Genomic DNA, 18246 nt, shown 5'->3' with positions numbered 1-18246 from the left:
CGGATACACCCTGTAGCATTTTTTTGGATGTTTTGGATCCTAACTGTGAAGATTCTATCCCAATCCTGGTCTGTTTCCTGATTAGTAAATCCGTTGTTCCCCTCAAACTATCTACACTTGCCTGGATCGCCTGTATATCTGGTGCACCTACTAGAGATGTCCCTGTACAGTTAATACGTCATTTACTATAGACGTCCTCTTTCTTCCTTCTTTGTGTCTCAGCTGCTTGTGTTACTCCCTTGCTCCTGATGTGTCACTAGCTATTCTCAGGATTGTGTCTAGCAATCATGTTTACAATGCTTTAGTCTTGTGACTAATTTTTTCTGGCTGTTGAATTTATGCTCACAGGTCACATTTCATGCTGGACATTGTCAAATAACAACATTACTTCAGTTCCAGGTTTAACTACCACGCATAACTACCACGCAATTTCCCAAGGTTTATTCCCCTGGTTTACAATATTCAGGTAACATTTTTTACACAATTTATTTAAAAATACTTTTACTGAGCTAGAAGATTTTGCATCAAGTGTTTACACAAAGGAATATGGGGCGTACTTCCCCAGTAATTTTTTTTTAAACCAACATGCATTTTTTATCTTTTGCTTAACAAATCTATCCTTTGTGCATTTCCTAGCTCCAGAACATATCTTCCGAATAAATCCACAACTGGGTTTCTAAATTAAAATGTAATTCAATTCTAGGTTCATACTTTCTTAAAACTTCCCTCATACAGGACAACACTGCAAAGGGTTAAAAAAAACTTTCACTCTGTCTGAAAAAGTGGGTGGAGCCAAAACAGCAGACAGCTCCACCACTTTCTGAAGCAGGCTTTCAGACACATGAAAAATTCATTAATTCCCACCTCAAATATTCCGCAGTCAAAAATCACACAATCACTTTCATTCAAAGACAGACATTCACAAAATGCTCTCTTCATTCAACAAAGCTTATTGTTTGGCCGGCTCTAATTTCGGATCCATACTTCACTTAAGGTAGTCAGTAACAGTTTTTATTATGGTCTTCGGAAAAATATCTACTAAGCTAGTCTTCTGGCCCCCAATGAATCCTTTATTTTCCTCTGCTCCTAATCATAACCCTGTTAGTGTGGGGATACAAATTTGGGCCAAATTCCTCTGTCCATTCCCTTCTGTCATCTATATCTATTTTTATACTTACATCCTCTTTTCTTTTGTAACTTTTTCTGTCCATCTCACCTTCGGGTATTTTTTTTCATCTTTCCGGCAGTTAAACTACTCTTTTTCGCTTCATCATATCCTGCCTTAACCATCTTCTTAACCTTTTCAGATTTATCTCTCAGAAACTCTTCTGGTGGTTTATACCTCACCCCTCCAAATGCCTTGGCAGATTCCTTTGCCATTTCTTACACAGGGGCTTTATCCCCAGTTCCCCCTGTTTTACCATCTTTACTTAAGCGGAACTATTTACACCGAGGCTTTTACCCCGATATCCCGTATACGTACTTATTCTCCCGACACATGTATTTACTTATTTTGTCCTGACGCACCCCTCAACTGGATTTACTGGCTGCACAGACTCTGCTTCAGATTCGTTGGATCTGGTTACTTTGCGAGAGAAATTCCTCAAGGTAATTATCTACTAACTCGTTGTTAGGTTGGTGGGCTTTTTGAGTCTAATCTGCCCGTCCAGTAGATCCTGCTGACTGCGCCAACTTGTTAGGGTTAACTTCAAACCAGCACTCGGAGTCCGTTAGCCTTAAAGTAAATGCAATTTTTATTAATAAAAGATACAAGCCAACAGGGGAGCTATCCTTGAAGGAATGCTCAGAGAAACTGCCAGAGACATCTTATTTTATACAGTTTCAGATTATAGCATTACGTAATTACGCAAGTTGCAATTAATACGTGCTGATTAATTAATACATGATTATCTGGTAGGTTGCTTCCTCCAATCTGGCCTCTATATGTTTAATTGGTAATTCAGGATACATGTTGTTATGATTCTTTTTATTTAACTTGTATTTTGTTATAGAATTCAAATCCTATGTTATCTGTGTCTGTGCCCAGCTCCCAAGACCTTTGGTCTATGAATTGGAACATCTGACCCTGTGCGGAAGGCATCTCACACATGCTTTTCACAGTCTGAAAATCAGGCTGTGGGATCCATTTAAAAATCTGTTAACTCCATTTCAAAACATCCCAATTATTATTATTAATTGTAATTACGATTTGTGATCTGCCCTTTCAGTCGATTATGGGGTATCTTATCGAAGGCCTTTGGAAAATCTAGATAAATTACATTTACTACATTCCGTTAGTTTACGCTATCTGTTACTTCTTCGAAAAATTCTAAGAATTTGGTCAATTCAAGACTTTCCCTTTTATAATCCATGCTGACTATTCATTTTTGGTTTCTAGTTGCTCTTTAACTTTCTCCTTTAGTAGGGATTCCATTATTTTTCCTACGAACGAAGTTAAGTTGACTGGGCTATAGTTCCTCAGACACGTTCCATCTCCCTTCTTAAAAATAGGTATTACATTAGGTATCTGCCAATCCTCCGGCACTGCACCTTATTCTAACGAAATATTAAATATGTTTATTAATGCCTCTGCTATCTCTTCCCAAGATGTAATTCGTCCGAAGCAAGCATTTTATCCTTTTTCGGTTTGATTAGTTTAAATAATATTTTCCTTTTGTTCTTATTAAACGCAGTTATTTCATTTCTAATATCATCCGATGTCATGTCCACCTTTTTGTCTCCCTGATAAATACTGATGCAAAGTAATTGTTTAATATTTCTACCTATCTCTGCCTGTGGACAACCTTCTGAGCCACGTACCTTGGTATGTATTGTGGCTGTCCTCCACTCAATCTGTATCCTTCTCGTTAAAGGTAACGAGTATATCTTACCTGTTGGATAGGAGCAGTGTCTCATTCTCAGCCTCTCCTCAGTTCTCGCTACATGGCACCCAACCAGCCACGGACTTTCCTGAACCTGCGCTTTTCTGTGGTGTGTGACTGTTTTCTGGATTAAACTATCCAGAAATCACTTCTCCTGTGTGTTTCAGAATGTGTCGAACTCGCGCTCCAGCCCAATTACCCTGAGCCAGAGAGAATAAAGCAGAGACATTTCCTTCAGATGTGGAAATGCGGGACAGATTTGCTGTCCACAAACTCTCACACACTGCAGTCTTGACTCATTTCCTACCCTGCAATCTTTAGTTATTTTTTAAAAATATATTTGCTTATTTACACACTGAATTAATTTAAATAGTTAGTTTTTATTCAAACGGTTATTTATAATTCTATTAATTAATTAGGTTATATAGTTAAATTATTAATTTAATTAAGTGTTGTTATTGCTCCCAGGTCTTAGTTTAGACCAAGCTTCGTGAAAAAGGCAATACTCACCAAACATTCATCTACCTGCTGTATTTTGGAGACCAAAGCAGCACCTCCTTCCACCACTGTTCCCATTCCAATTCTCTCCAAATTCCGTTTAATATCACTGTGCTGAACACACTGTGCATCAGCAGTTCGTGTTTATTCTTACCTTTGGACCCACACACAAGTTGTCTCAGCTCCATGCCCATTGCTCGCAGTAATTAGCACATATTGAAGACTCACACTTACAGCTGACTGATATTTAACTACCACTAACAGGCAGTTTCTGCTAACTACATTAGTTAAAGTTCTAAGTTCAATTCAAAACGTTAAACTAAATTTCCCTTCTTACAGCTAATACTCAGCCAGACTCACCCAGGACTTACCATTGAATCCCACTCGCTCCCCATTCCCAAGTTTAACACTCTCTTTGTGCCCTCCGTTTAAGAAAAGGATGTGGTGATGGAGTAAACTCTGGCATGGTGTGCTGGGCCGAAAGGGGACGGGGTGGGGAAGGTCGCTCTATAAATTTGCAGTCTACAGGCAGTCGGGCTGCTGACTCCACGAGCCCCCAGGGAAACCACAAGAAACAGGCTCAGACCAACGTGCAGCCGTGGCCACCAAATTACCTCTTTCTATGTTGCAGACGTTAAGTAACTCTATGTAAGGTGATGGGTGAAGGAGAAGGGATGTCTGAAATGCGATTGTGGGTCAACCACAGACCAGGGCTTGGTCAGAAGGGCAGGTCTGTGATGTCACAATGCTCAGGCACAGTGTCATGGGGGTTTCACCGCTGTATTGCTTCACAGGTACAGCAATACCTAGCAACAAACTCGTTTCCACCCTCTTTGAACATTGTATATTATGGGCTATGTTTAGCAAGGAGAATTTACAGAGAGTGAGGAGGAGCTGAGTTCAATTTGCGAGGATCACTTCATCCTGCAGATCACTGCATTGTTCAGGCAGATTTACAAAGGAACGTTACAGTGGTGAATGTCACTGGGACATACTCCGTCTGCAGGAGACCCTTTAATCCCAAAGGTAGATTATCTGAAAGAAGGATTCGTCGCTATCAGCAGGCGCTGGGGCTGCTCAGGTTAAACCCCACTGGGATAAAAACACAAGGAGCCTGTAAAAGGCTGAAAGCACTGACCTTTGAGCCTTTCAAAGCCTCCCTCCCTGGCTGTTGTTTGGTCCCAGGCCATTTCTCCCGTGGTTTCCCTGGGAGTGCTGGGACTGAGCGGCCCTTCCGCCCGTGGACGGTACAGTAACAGAGACACATTCCCCACGACTTTGGGTATCCACATCAGACCCGAGCCTGGCGGTCGGGAGCTTTATAAACCTGTCCCAGGCCTCACCAGAGGTCTTAGCGGGCTTAAAACCTGCAGGGGCCCAGCTGTACTGATACCCGTGGACTTCCCCACCTCTATCACTTTTGTTAGTCGCTGAATCCGGGCGGTGAATGATGAAAACAGGCCTCACTGTGTGTGTATCACAGAGATGAGCGGATTGGGCAGAACACCCGCCCAACATATTGTGTGATTCTTATTATTTAATACATTTAAAAATTACAGTAAAGGGATATTTCACCACATTCTTTAACTCCTCTCTGAATTTCACAGCAAAAATACATGTGTTGATGCATCAACTCAGGAGCTGAAGCATAAATCCCAATTCCTGTATATAATCAGGTAGATGTGCAGAAAGAAATTTTAACGAATACAATCGATGAACCACAGAAGAGCACAGAAACACTGCCCACAAGAGGATAAAATTGCCGGATATAACAAAGAGTAAAATGATGGATTTCCTTCGCATCTCCATCTCTGGGTCACTGGGACCCTCCCCACTAATGTGGGCCCGGAATCGCCTACGAGCTCTGCTCGATACTAAAAGTGTTTGACAGTTAAAGCATTGAGCAGAAGAATCAGAACAAATGGAAAAACGGTGTAATAATATAATGAAGGAATTCAATTACTGCCCATGCTAGTGACGCATAGACATCCCATGTAACAAAACAAAACCAGGGATTATTGGAAATCTGATACATACCTCCAAACATAAACTACCAGAAAGTGTTCTTTGCACAGAACAGCGCACTCACTGTTCCCACAACCCCAGTCACCGTTTTCTCGGTGCAATATTTGGGCTTGAGCTTCTGACAACAAATGGCTATACATCGATCAAAGGTAAAATCAACTGTGAACCAGACGGAACAGTCTGTGACTGCGTAAAGCAGGATGGCATGGATATTACATACTTTAATCGCCCACATGAACTCAAAAGCGGTTTAATAACGAATAGGAATCTGCCTGGATATCAGGTCGAGTATAACGACCAGTAGATCCACCGCTGCCATTGCCACCAGGTAACGGCTGACACACTTGGAGAGACCGCACCTTCGTCGAGACAGGATCATTATTGTCACTAAGTTCACTGCAGGGAAGAGAAAAACAGGGAATTTATATTTCAGATTGAGAGCAATAACAGCTGTCTCAAACAATTACGTGTGAAATGTGTCAGGATTAAATGAACCAGCCAATGGGCCTTGTGGTGTGTGGGTAAGGACTGAAGAAATCATCGGATGGGACGTGTGCTGTTTGGCACAGGTACAGAAAGAATCAATGTATGGGACGTGCGGATGGTGGGACAGGAACTGAATGTACCAGTGGAAGGGATGTTTGGGTGTTGTGACAGGGAGTGAGTGAAGCGGTGGATCTTATGTGAGGGTGCTGGGTCATGACCGAAATAATTAATGGATTGGACTTTTGCCGGGCGGGTAAAGCGCTGAATGAGACTCTAATATAACGCCATATCCAAGTCAGAGGAAGCAATACCTCAGCACAAGAAGACGTGGAAGTGAGCCTTGCCCACGTCCCACCATAGCCTCAAGAAGTCCCTCAACTTCTCCATCGCCGTCATGCTCTGCGGGGCACCGGAGCGGTCCCTCGCCTCGAGGGTGCAGTTAAAATCTCCCACGAGGACAATGCAGTCGCCGACGTCGACGGAGCCAAGAAGAGCGGACACCTCTTCAAAGAAGCGCGTTTGCTGCGGTCCGGGCTGAGGGGCGTACATGTTCACGAGATGGAGCTGCACGTCCCCCAGACGAACCGTGACGTGCAGCAAGCGGCCTGGCACGGGCTCCTCGACCCCCAAGATCTCCGGCTGAAAATGCGGGGCCAACAAGATGGCCACCCCACTAGAAGTGGCGGTGAGGTGGCTCATGCGGACCTCTTCTTGCCATTCCAGGAGCCACGTGGCTTCGTCTCCCGGAACGGTGTGGGTTTCTTGCAGGAAGCAAACCTCATATTTCCCCTCCCGCAGGAGCGAAAAATTGTTAAATCTACGCCGTTGATGTTGAGGCTGGCTATGGTTATCTTCATGACAAAAGCATAGTGCAACCTCTACCTAACCTATTGTGGGGGAGGGAGCGGAGTCTTTTGTTGACCTCCACTCCTTCAGCAGCCCAGCGAGGAACCCTTTGAGCCGGCGCAGCTCAAGGCCTTGCGCTTTTGATAAGGGCCCGCCTCCGGCCATGGTTTTAGCGGCGGCGCGGACGGACGCGATGAGCAGCCCCGGCTCGGATCATCTTTCCCGGGACAGATGGGTTCGGTTGCGGCGACCCTGGCTCTGGACCAAAAAGCCTGTCTATCCCTCGAGATGTCTAAGGCATCTGTGCATGTCCGTTGGTGCATGTATATTTTTGGTTATGTGTGTGTGAGTCTCTGTGTCTGTCTATCTGTATATATGTCGCTGTGTATGTGCAACTGTCTGTGGAAATCATCACCATGAATTTGGTTTGTCCTGGAACTTTTTAAAAAGACTTGGGGAAAATAATACGATTGTGAACTTTGGTATCGGCTTTGGTTCAGTGGCAGCATCCTCGACTGAAAAACGCAAAAGCCAGACAAAGTAGCGACAGTGACCCTGCCTGTCTATCCATCTATTTGTCCAAGGCAACCTCTGTATATCTTGATCTGGGTGTCATGGTAAATCAGTCATTGATTGTTGGTGTGCAGGTGCAGCAGGCGGTGAAGAAGGCAAATGGCATGTTCGCCTTCATAGCTAGGGGATTTGAGTATAGGAGCAGGGATGTTTTACTGCAGTTGTACAGGGCATTGGTGACGCCACACCTGGAATATTGTGTTCAGTTTTGGTCTCCAAATCTGAGGAAGGACGTCCTTGCTATTGAGGGAGTGTAGCGAAGGTTCACCAGCATGATTCCCGGGATGGCAGGACTGACATAGGAAGAGAGACTGGATCAACTGGGCTGGTATCCACTGGAGTTTAGAAGTATGAGAGGGGATCTCATAGAAACACATAAAATTCTGACGAAATTTGACAAGTGAGAGGCAGGAAGAATGTTTCCGTTACTGGGGAGTTCGAGAACCAGGGGTCACAGTCTAAGAATAAGGGGTAAGCCATTTAGGACCGAGATGAGGAGAAACGTCTTCACTCAGAGAGTGGTTAACCTGTGGAATTCTCGACCGCAGAAAGTTCTTGAGGCCAGTTAGTTAGATATATTGAAGAGGGAGTTAGATATGGCCCTTACGGCTCAAGGGTTCAAGAGTTATGGAGAGAAAGCAGGAAATGGGTACTGAGGTTGAATGATCAGCCATGATCTTAAAGAATGGCGGTGCAGGCTCGAAGGGCTGAATGGCCTGCTACTGCAACAAATTTCTATTTTTCTATGTTTCTATGTTGATGCGTGTATATTTTTGGTTATTGTGTGTGCGCGTGTCTGTGTATGTCTATCTATATGTATGTCTCTGTGTATGTGCAACTGTCGATGCAAATCATCACCATGAATTTGGTATGTCCTGGAAATGTTTTAAAAACTTGGGGAAAATAATACGGTTGTGATCTTTGGTATCGGCCTTGGTTCATTGGCTCCATTCTCCACTGAATCGGGAGGTTGTGTGTGCAAGTCCCACTCCTGAGACTTGAGCAGATAATCTTGGATGACACTCAAATGCAGTATTTGGGGAATTTTGCATTGTTGAAGCTGTTGACCTTCGGCTGAAATGTTAAATTGAAGCTCCGTCTGCAACCTCGGGTGAATGTGAAAGTTCCCAGAACATTCCACGAAAAAGAATAGGAGAGTTGTGCCCGTCTCAATATTACTAAAAATGTTCGTAAATGCTCACTGAAACCCGATCGGTATGTGTGTATGTTGCTGTGGGGGTGGAGCTGAAGGCCACATTCTCACAGAGACAGAATCCAAACGCTACACAGACCAGGATGGGCGAGTGGTTACGGCGTTGGCCTTTAAATTCAATGGGTTTTTCCCACGTGGATTCGAACCCCAATCCTAGAATCTCTTTAATTTAACAGAGATTTTTCGCATCCTGCCCAGTGACACCGGATTTTCATCTGTTGAATCTGTAACTCTGTGACACTCTGAGCCGATCATGAAATGAAATTGTGAAATGTATCTGTGTATCTCAGTCTCTGACTTTCTCTCTTTAGAGAGCTGTGTATGTGTTTGTGTGCTTGAGCCTTTGTCTCCCTCAGTCTGCCTCTCTCTGACGCACACTGTCTGTGCCTGGTTCTCTGTTTGTCTCTGTCTCTCAATCTGTCTCTTTCTCACGCTGTCCAGTTCTGTTCCAATGGGATTCTCTCAGACTCTCTGTCTGACTGTCTCTCTCTTTCCCATCATCCCTGTCCGTGTCTTTGCCTGTCTCATTTTGTCCCTGTCTCTAATCTGATGAGTATTTCCATCATTTTCTGTTTTTGAAACATAGAAACATAGAAAATAACTGCAGGAGTAGGTCATTAGGCCCTTCGAGCCTGCACCGCCATTGAATATGATCATGGCTGATCATTCCTTCAGATACCCTTTCCTGTTTTTCTCTCCATACCACTTCATCCACTTAACCGTAAGCACCATATCTAACTCCCTCTTGAATATATCCAATGAACTGGCTTCAACAACTCTCTGTGGCAGGGAATTCCACAGGTCAACAATCTCTAAGTGAAAAAGTTTCTCCTCATCTCACTGCTAAATGGCCTACCCCTTATCCTAAGACTATGTCACCTGGTTCTGGCTTCCCCAACATCGAGAACATTCTTCCCGAATCTAACCTGTGCAGTCCCGTCAGAATCTTATATGATTCTATGAGATCCCCTCTCATCATTCTAAACGCCAGTGATTAAAGGCCTAGTTGATCCAATCTCTCCTCATATGACAGTCCTGCCATCCCTGGAATCAGTCTGGTGAACCTTCGCTGCACTCCCTCAACAGCAAGAACGTCCTTCCTCAGACTAGGAAACCAAAACTGAACACAATATTCCAGGTGTGTCCTCACTAAGGCCTTGTACAACTGCAGTAAGATCTCCTGGCTCCTATATTCAAATCCCCTAGTTATGAAGGCCAACATACCATTTGCCTTCTTTACCACCTGCTGTACCTGCATGCCCACTTTCAGTGACTGATGAACCATAACACCAAGGTCTCATTGCACCTCAACTTTTTCTAGTGTTCCGCCATTCTGATAATATTCTGCCTTCGTGTTTTTGCCCCCAAAATTGATAACCTCACATTTATCCACATTATACTGCATCTGCCATGTATTTGCCCACTCACCTAATCTGTCCAATTCACCCTGCAGCCTCTTAGCGTCCTCCTCACAGCTCGTACCGCCACCCAGTTTCGTGTCATCCGCAAACTTGGAGATATTACACTCTATTCCTTCAACTAAATTGTTCTTGTATATTGTAAAGAGCTGGAGTCCCAGCACTGAGCCCTGCGACACCCCACTAGTCACTTACTGCCAGTCTGAAAAGGACCCGTTTATCCAGATTCTCTGCTTTCTGTCTGCCAACCAGTTCTCTGTCCATGTCAGTACATTAATCCCAATAACATGCACTTTGATTTTGTGCACCAATCACTAGTGCGGGACCTTGTCAAAAGCCTATTGAAAGTCCAAATACACCACATCCACTGTTTCTCCCTTGTCAACTCTACTCGTTACATCCTCAAAAAATTCCAGAATATTCGTCAAGCGTGATTTCACTTTCATAAATCCATGCTGACTCGGTCCGATACTGTCACTGCTTTCCAAATGGGCTGCTATTTCATCCTTAATGATTGATTCCAATATTTTCCCCACGACTGATGTCAGGCTAACCGGTCTAGAATTACGCGCTTTCTCTCTCCCTCCTTTTTTCAAAAAGTGCCATCACATTAGCTACCCTCCAGTCCATACGAACTGACCCAGAGTCGATAGATTGTTGGAAAATGATCACCAATGCATCCACTATTTCTAGGGCCACTTCCTTAAGTACTCTGGGATGCAGACTATCAGGACCCGGGGATTTATCGGCCTTTAATCCCATCAATTTCCCAAACACAATTTCCCGCCAATAAGGATATCTTTCAGTTCCTCATTCTCACGAGACCCACAGTCCCCTAGGAAGGTTCCAGTGGGATTCTCTCAGTCTATCTGTCTGACTGTCTCTCTCATTCCCATCATCTCCGTCTGTCTATGTCTCTACCTGTCTGTCTCTCTTTGCCTGTCTCTGTTAGTTCCTGTCTCTAACCTGCTGAGTATTTCCATCTTTTTCTGTTTATATCTCTGTATATCTCTCTATCTGTCGCTCACTCTTCATCTGTCTCTCTCCTTGTTACTGTCTTTATCACTGTCTTTCTCTCACTGTTTCCCTCTCTCTCTTTCTATCTGTATATGTATAAGTTTGAGTCTTTTTCTCACGCAGTCTGCCTCTCCTTCTCAGTCTCACACTTTCTGTCTCACGTTGTCTCGAACTCGCTGTCTGTCTCTCCCTGTTTGTCGGTTTATCTCTGTCTCTCAATGTGCCTGTCTACTTCTCATGGTGTCCATTTCTGTTCTGAGCTCGATTCCTGCACTGACAGAATCCACACCCTTCAGCTCCTCATTCGTGTCTTAGTTAATATCCCGCTCTGTCACGCACGTTTTGGCGTTCAATTCCCCGACCAGGATGAAGCATTTTTAAAATGTTGAATATTACTTCTGTATGTCCTGATACTTTATAAAAAGACTTGGGGAAAATAATACGGATGTGAACTTTGGTATCGGCTTTGGTTCAGTGGCAGCATCCTCGACTGAATAAGGAGGTTGTGTGTGCAAGTCCCACTCCTGCGACTTGAGCATATAATCTTGGCTGACACTCAAATGCAGTATTTGGGGAATTTTGCATTGTTGAAGCTGTTGACTTTGGGATAAAATGTTAAATTGAAGCTCCGTCTGCACCCTCGGGTGGATGTGAAAGTTCCCAGTGCATTACTCAAAAAAGAACAGGAGAGTTGCCCCTGTGTCAATATTACTATAAATATTCGAACATGCTCATTGAAAACCTGTGTCTGTGAGAGTGGAGCTGCAGCCCAGATTCTCACAGAGACAAAATCCGAATATTGACAAAACCAGGATGGCCGAGTTGTTAAGGCATTCCGATGGGTTTATACGTGCGTGGGTTCGAACCCCTCTCCTGGTACATCTTTAAATTCAAACCGATTTCCTCCCATCTTGCTCAGTTATACCCGAATCTATTCTGTTGAATCTGCATTTGTCGATAACTTTGTAACATTCAAAGAAATGGGATTGTGCAATGTATCTGTGCCTCTCACTCTCTGTCTTTAGAGTGCTCTTCATGTGTTTGAGTCTGACTCCCTGTGTCTGAGGAATTATAAGCTGAAATTAGGGAGCTGGGAGCTAAATTACCAAATCGGACCTCAAAGGTAGCAATCTCAGGGATAGCTACCACTTTTCAGAGTAGGAAGCGCAGGATAGTTCAGATGAATGTGTGTTGCAGAAGGGAGGGATTCAATTTCTTGGGACATTGGAACCGTTCTGGGGGAGCTGGGACCTGTGCAAACCTCAGCAGAACCAATGTCCACGAGGGAGAGTTTGCTCGTGTTGTTGGGGAGGGGTTAAACTGATATGGCAGCGGGATGGGAACCTTTGGGGTAAAATAGTAAGGGTGGAGGGCAGAGAAATCCAAGGCAAAAATCAAAAAGGGCCACATTGCAGCAAAATTCTAAAGGGACAAGGTGTGTTAAGATAACAAGCCTGAAGGCACTGTGCCTCAATGCGAGGAGTATTCGTAATAAGGTGGACAAATTAACTGCACAGGCAGCAATTAATGAATATGATGTAATTGGCATCACGGAGAAATGGCTCAAGGGTGACGAAGACTGCGAACGCAACATCCAGGGATATTCACCAGTCAGGAAGGATAGACACAAAGGAAAAGGAGGTAGGGTGGCATTTCTGGTTGAAGAGGAAATTAACACAATAGTCAGGAAGGACATTTGCGTGGATTCTACGTGGGTGGATCTGTGGAATATCAAAGGGACAAAAACGCTAGTGGGAGTTGTGTACCACCAAACAATCGTAGTGAGTTTGCTGACAGCATCCAACAAGGAAGTAGGGATGTGTGCAATAAAGGTACATCAGTTATCATGGGCGACTTTAATTTACATATAGATTGGGCTAACCAAACTGGTCACAATACGGTGGAGGAGGATTTGCTGGAGTGTATTAGGGATGATTTTCTCGACCAATATGTCGAGGGACCATCTAGACGGCTGGCCATCCTAGACTGCTTGATGTGTAATGAGAAAGGACTAATTAGCAATCTTGTTGTGCGAGGCCCCTTGGGGAAGAGTAACCACAATAAGGTAGAATTCTTTGTTAAGGTGGAGAGTGAAACGGTTAATTCTGAGACTGGGGTCCTCAACTTAAGGAAAGGTAAATTCGATGGTATGAGACATGAATTTGCTAGAATAGACTGGGAAATGATACATAAAGGGTTGACGGCAGATAGGCAATGGAAAATATATAAAGATCACATGGATGAACTTCAACAATTGTACATCCCTGTCTGGAGTAAAAATAAAACGGGGAAGGTGGCTCAACCGTGGCTAACAAGGGAAATTAAGGATAGCGTTAAATCCAAGGAAGAGACTTATAAATTGGTCAGAAAAAGCATCAACCCGAGGACGCGGAGATATTTAGAATTCAGCAGAGGAGGACAAAGGGTTTAATTCGGAGGGGGAAAATAGAGTATGAGAGGAAACTTGCTGGAAACATAAACACTTCTATAAATATGTGAGGAGAAAAAGAGTAGTGAAGGCAAACGTAGGTCCCTTGCAGTAAGATTCAGGTGAATAGGGAACAAAGAAATGGTAGACCAGTTGAATAAATACTTTGGTTCTGCCTTCACGAAGGAAGATGCGCATAATCTTCTGGAAATGATACGTGACCGAGGGGCTAGCGAGAAGGAGGAACTGAAGAAAATCCTTATTTGTGGGAAATTGTGTTAGGGAAATTGATGGGACTAAAGGCCGATAAATCCCCGGGGCCTGATGGTCTGCATCCCAGAGTACTAAGGAAGTGGCCCTAGAAATAGTGGATGCATTGGTGATTATTTTCCAACAGTCCATCGATTCTCGATCAGTTTGTATGGACTGGAGGGTAGCGAATTTAACACCACATTTTGAAAAAGGAGGGAGAGAGAAAACGGAGAATTATAGACCGGTTAGCCTGACATCAGTGGTGGGGAAAATGTTGTAATTAATTTTTAAAGATGAAATAGCAGCCCATTTATAAAGCAGTGACAGGATTGGTCCAAGTCAGCGTGGATTTATGAAAGGAAAATCAAGCTTGACAAATCTTCTAGAATTTTGTGAGGATGTAACAAGCAGAGTCGACAAGGGAGAACCAGTGGATATGATGTAGTGGGACTTTCAAAATGCTTTTGACAAGGTCCCACACAAGAGGTTGGTGAGCAAAATTAAAGCACATGGTATTGGGGATAATGTATTGACGTGGATAGGGAACTGGCTGGCAGACAGGAAGCAGAGAGTCGGAATAAACGGGTTATTTTTATAATGGCAGGCAGTGACTAGTGGGGTGCTGCAGGGCTCAGTGCTGGGACGCCAGCAATTTACAATATACATCAATGATTTAGATGAAGGAATTTTGTATAATATCTCCAGGTTTGCAGATGACATTATGCTGGATGGCGGTGTGAAATGTGAGGAGAATGCTAAGAGGCTGCAGGTTGATTTGGACAGGTTTGGTGAGTGGGCAATTGCATGGCAGATGTAGTGTAATGTGGATAAATGTGAGGTTATGCACTTTGGTGGCAGAAACAGGAAGGCAGAATATTATTTGAATGGCGGCAGATGAGGAAAAGGGGAGGTGCAACGAGATCCGGGTGTCATGGTACATCAGTCATTGATGGTTGGCATGCAGGTGCAGCAGACAGAAAGAAGGCAAAGAGCATGTTGGCCCCATATCTTGGGGATTTGAATATAGCAGCTGTACTAGGCCTTGGTGAGGCCTCACCTGGAATACTGTGTTCAGTTTTGTTCTAATCTGAGGAAGGACGTTCATGCTATTGAAGGAGTGCAGCAAAGGTTCACCAGACTGATTTCCGGTATGGCAGGACTGACTTATGAGGAGAGATAGTATCGACTGGGCCTGTATTCACTGGAGTTTAGAAGAATGAGAGGGGACCTCAAAAACATTCTGATGGGACTGGGCAGGTTAGATGCACGAAGAATGTTCCCGATGTTGGGGAAGTCCAGAACCAGTGGTCACAGTCTGAGGACAAGGGAAAAGCCATTTAGGACCGAGATGAGGAGAAACTTCTTCACTTTGAGAGTTGTTAACCTGTGGAATTCTCTTCCGCAGAACGTTGTTGATGTCAGTTCATCAGATATATTCAAGAGGGAGTTGGATATGGCCCTTAAGTTAATGGGATCAACGTTTGTGTAGCGAAAGCAGGAAAGTGGTACTGAGGTGAATGATCAGCCATGATCTTATTGAATGTTGGTGCAGGCTCGAAGGGGCGAATGGTCTATTCCTGCAACCTTTTTCTATGTTTCTATGTTTCTATGTTTCAGGGTACATGCATCTAATGGCCCAGTGTGTTGTGCCATTACTTTCAACTGGGTGCTATTTATTGAATCTGTAACTCGCCCGGTTTGTATCTGATCCATATTGTGTCTCACCTGACCAATCATCCATCTCCCATAGGCATGACATGTGTCTCTTTTCCTGTCCTCAGCATCGTCCTCTCAATTCCTGCTTATTTAGCTCGTTAATTGTTCGTGCATGGCCTTCTAATACGGATACACCCTGTAGCATTTTTTTGGAAGTTTTGTATCCTAACTGTGAAGACTGTATCCCAATCCTGGTCTGATTCCTGATTAGTAACTCCGTTGTTCCCCTCAAACTATCTACACCTGCCTGGATCGCCTGTATATCTGGTGTATCTACTAGAGATGTCCCTGTACAGCTAATACGTCATTTGCTATAGATCTCCTCTGTCTTCCTTCTTTGTGTCTCAGCTTCTTGTGTTACTCCCTTGCTCCTGATGTGTCACTAGCTATTCTCAGCATTGTGTCTAGCAATCATGTTTACAAAGCTTTCGTCTTGTGGCTACTTTTTTCTGGCTGTTCAATTTATGCTCACAGGTCACATTTCATGCTGGCCATTGTCAAATAACAACATTACTTCTGTTCCAGGTTTAACTACCACGCAATTTCCCAAGGTTAATTCCCCTGGTTTACAATATTCAGGTAACCTTTTTTACACACTTATCTTATGGCTTCAAGACAAACGCTCCTGACACTTAGATGCCGCCCCCTAGAGGCTGCTTTACGTAGCCTCTGGTGTGGTAAAATGCTTCTGGGCCCCCTTGGGGCGGCCTTGCAGCTTGTCCTTGTAGAATCGGAAGGACGGTGATGATCACGTTTATATTCTGTTGATAAAACACATCCTGGATATTCCAGGTTTTAGTTAGAGTCTTACCATTTCCATTTCAACCGGATTTTCCTTTCACTAGCCACTGTATTGGTTCTGCAATTGCTGTGGTTAGGTACAAAATTCCTGCAAAAACAAAAGAACCCCAATATCTTACACCCCCCTCAGGCTGGTTTTGGTCGGGGCATAATCCTAATGTCCTCCTTCCTGTCATTGGACATGGTCCGAGTTCCTTGCGATATTTTATGTCCCAGGTACTGTACCACAGCTTGTCCGATTTGTGCCTTTTTGGGATTTACTTTAAATCCTGCTTTCCGTTATCTCAAATGTCTTTATCATAACTAGAACAGAGTCTAACACATAGACTTTGATAACTGCTTTCCGTTATCTCAATTGTTCCAGTTTCAAAGCCTTTACGACTCATTTTCTGTGGTTCTTCAACCACCGTATCTGAAGTCACAAGTTCAACTTATATTTTCCTTTGTTCTAAACTGCTAAAGCCTGCCGTTTTAACTTTCACAGGTAGCTCCCCACTTGCCCAGGATTTGCCCTGATCCCTGAAGGCATTTCTACATTGTTTCGAAACATTATAGTTTTATTTCTTTTTTTTTAAGAGATCAGATTTAAGTTTTTATGTTGTGTATTTTCTTAAACAGTGGTACTTGAAATCTTCACAACAAAATTAACTGTTCACTTCTTCCATCCTAATTTCTGCTCCCCTTTTGTTGTATTTGTATTTCTTGTTGGATTATGAAATGTCAAGTATGGTAAAACTGTTTTTTAATCGGACTTCTCATTTATGCTTATAGTGAGTCACAGATCACAGAATGCAAAGTACTTGTTTTATAAATATGTGCCTATCCTCTGTTTTAGAAGCTGAACGTCAAAAACTCTAATCTTTTGCGCTGCAACTTCAATTTTGTGATACAGTATCTCATAAATGTAATCTTTTTAAGCTTCAGCTTCTGACACAGTATGTTTACTTTTATTAAAAGGCTTCCAAACACAATATTTTCCAATACAACCAAAATGTTTGTCAAGGAGAATCACCTGAAATATCTCAAAGTCCCAATTCAAATATTGTATTGCCAATCTTTTATTTAAAAATCTTTTTACAGAGCTAGAAGCTTTCGCATCAAGATTTTACACAAAGGAATATGGGGGCGTATTTCCCAAGCCCACAGCCTTGAGACACCCACGCAGGCTTCTTTTTTTAAGGCATTACAATTTCCCTTCATCGTTCTTTATTTCATTCCTAGACTAAATGTATTTTCTTTCAACAAAATGTAATCAATGCATACGTGTTTTCTTTTGACAAGTGAGCGTGTCGAAAAAAACAATTTAAACCAACGGGACCTCGCATTTGTTATCTTTTGCTCAACAAACCTATCCTTTGTGCATTTCCTAACTCCATAACATATCATCCGAATAAATCCACACCTGGATTTCTAAATGAAGATGTAATTCAATTCTAGGTTCATAGTTTCTTAAAACTTCCCTCAAACAGGACAACACTGTAAAGGGTTAAAAAAAACGTTCACTCTGTTTGAAAAAGTAGGTGGGGCCAAAACAACAGACAGCTCCACCACTTTCTGAAGTAGGCTTTCAGACACTTGAAAAATTCATTAATTCCCACCTCAAATATTCCGCAGTCAACAATCACAGAAGCACTTTCATTCAAAGACAGACATTCACAAAAGTCTCTCTTCATTCAACAAAGCTTATTGTTTGGCCGGCTCTAATTTTGGATCCATATTTCACTTAAGATAGTCACTAACAGTTTTTATTATGGTCTTCCGAAAAATATCTGCTTAGCAATACTTCTGGCCCCCAATAAATCCTTTATTTTCTTCGGCTCCTAATCATAACCCTGTTAGTGGGGGATACAAATTTGGGCCAAATTCCTCTGTCCATTCCCTTTTGTCAACTATATCTATTTTTATACTTACCGCCTCTTGTCTTTTGTCACTTTCTCTGTCCATCTCAACTTCGGGTATATTTCTATTCATCTTTCCGGCTGTTAAACTGCTCTTTTTCCCTTCATCATATCCAGCCTTAACCATCTTCTTAACCTTTTCAGATTTATCTCTCAGAAACTCTTCTGGTAGTTTATACCTCAGCCCTCCAAG

The 18246-nt window shown here is 43.1% G+C and overlaps 1 pseudogene; it reads left to right on the top strand.

Moving 5' to 3' along the window:
* LOC139235453 (Ig heavy chain C region, secreted form-like) overlaps positions 1-16871 on the top strand; it is a 94262-nt pseudogene extending 77391 nt beyond the window's left edge.
* The last annotated feature ends 1375 nt before the right edge of the window (positions 16872-18246 follow it).

The sequence above is a fragment of the Pristiophorus japonicus genome, chromosome 23 (assembly GCF_044704955.1).
Source record: "Pristiophorus japonicus isolate sPriJap1 chromosome 23, sPriJap1.hap1, whole genome shotgun sequence".
Lineage (NCBI taxonomy): Eukaryota > Metazoa > Chordata > Chondrichthyes > Pristiophoridae > Pristiophorus > Pristiophorus japonicus.
This window is presented reverse-complemented; position numbering and strand designations above follow the sequence as displayed.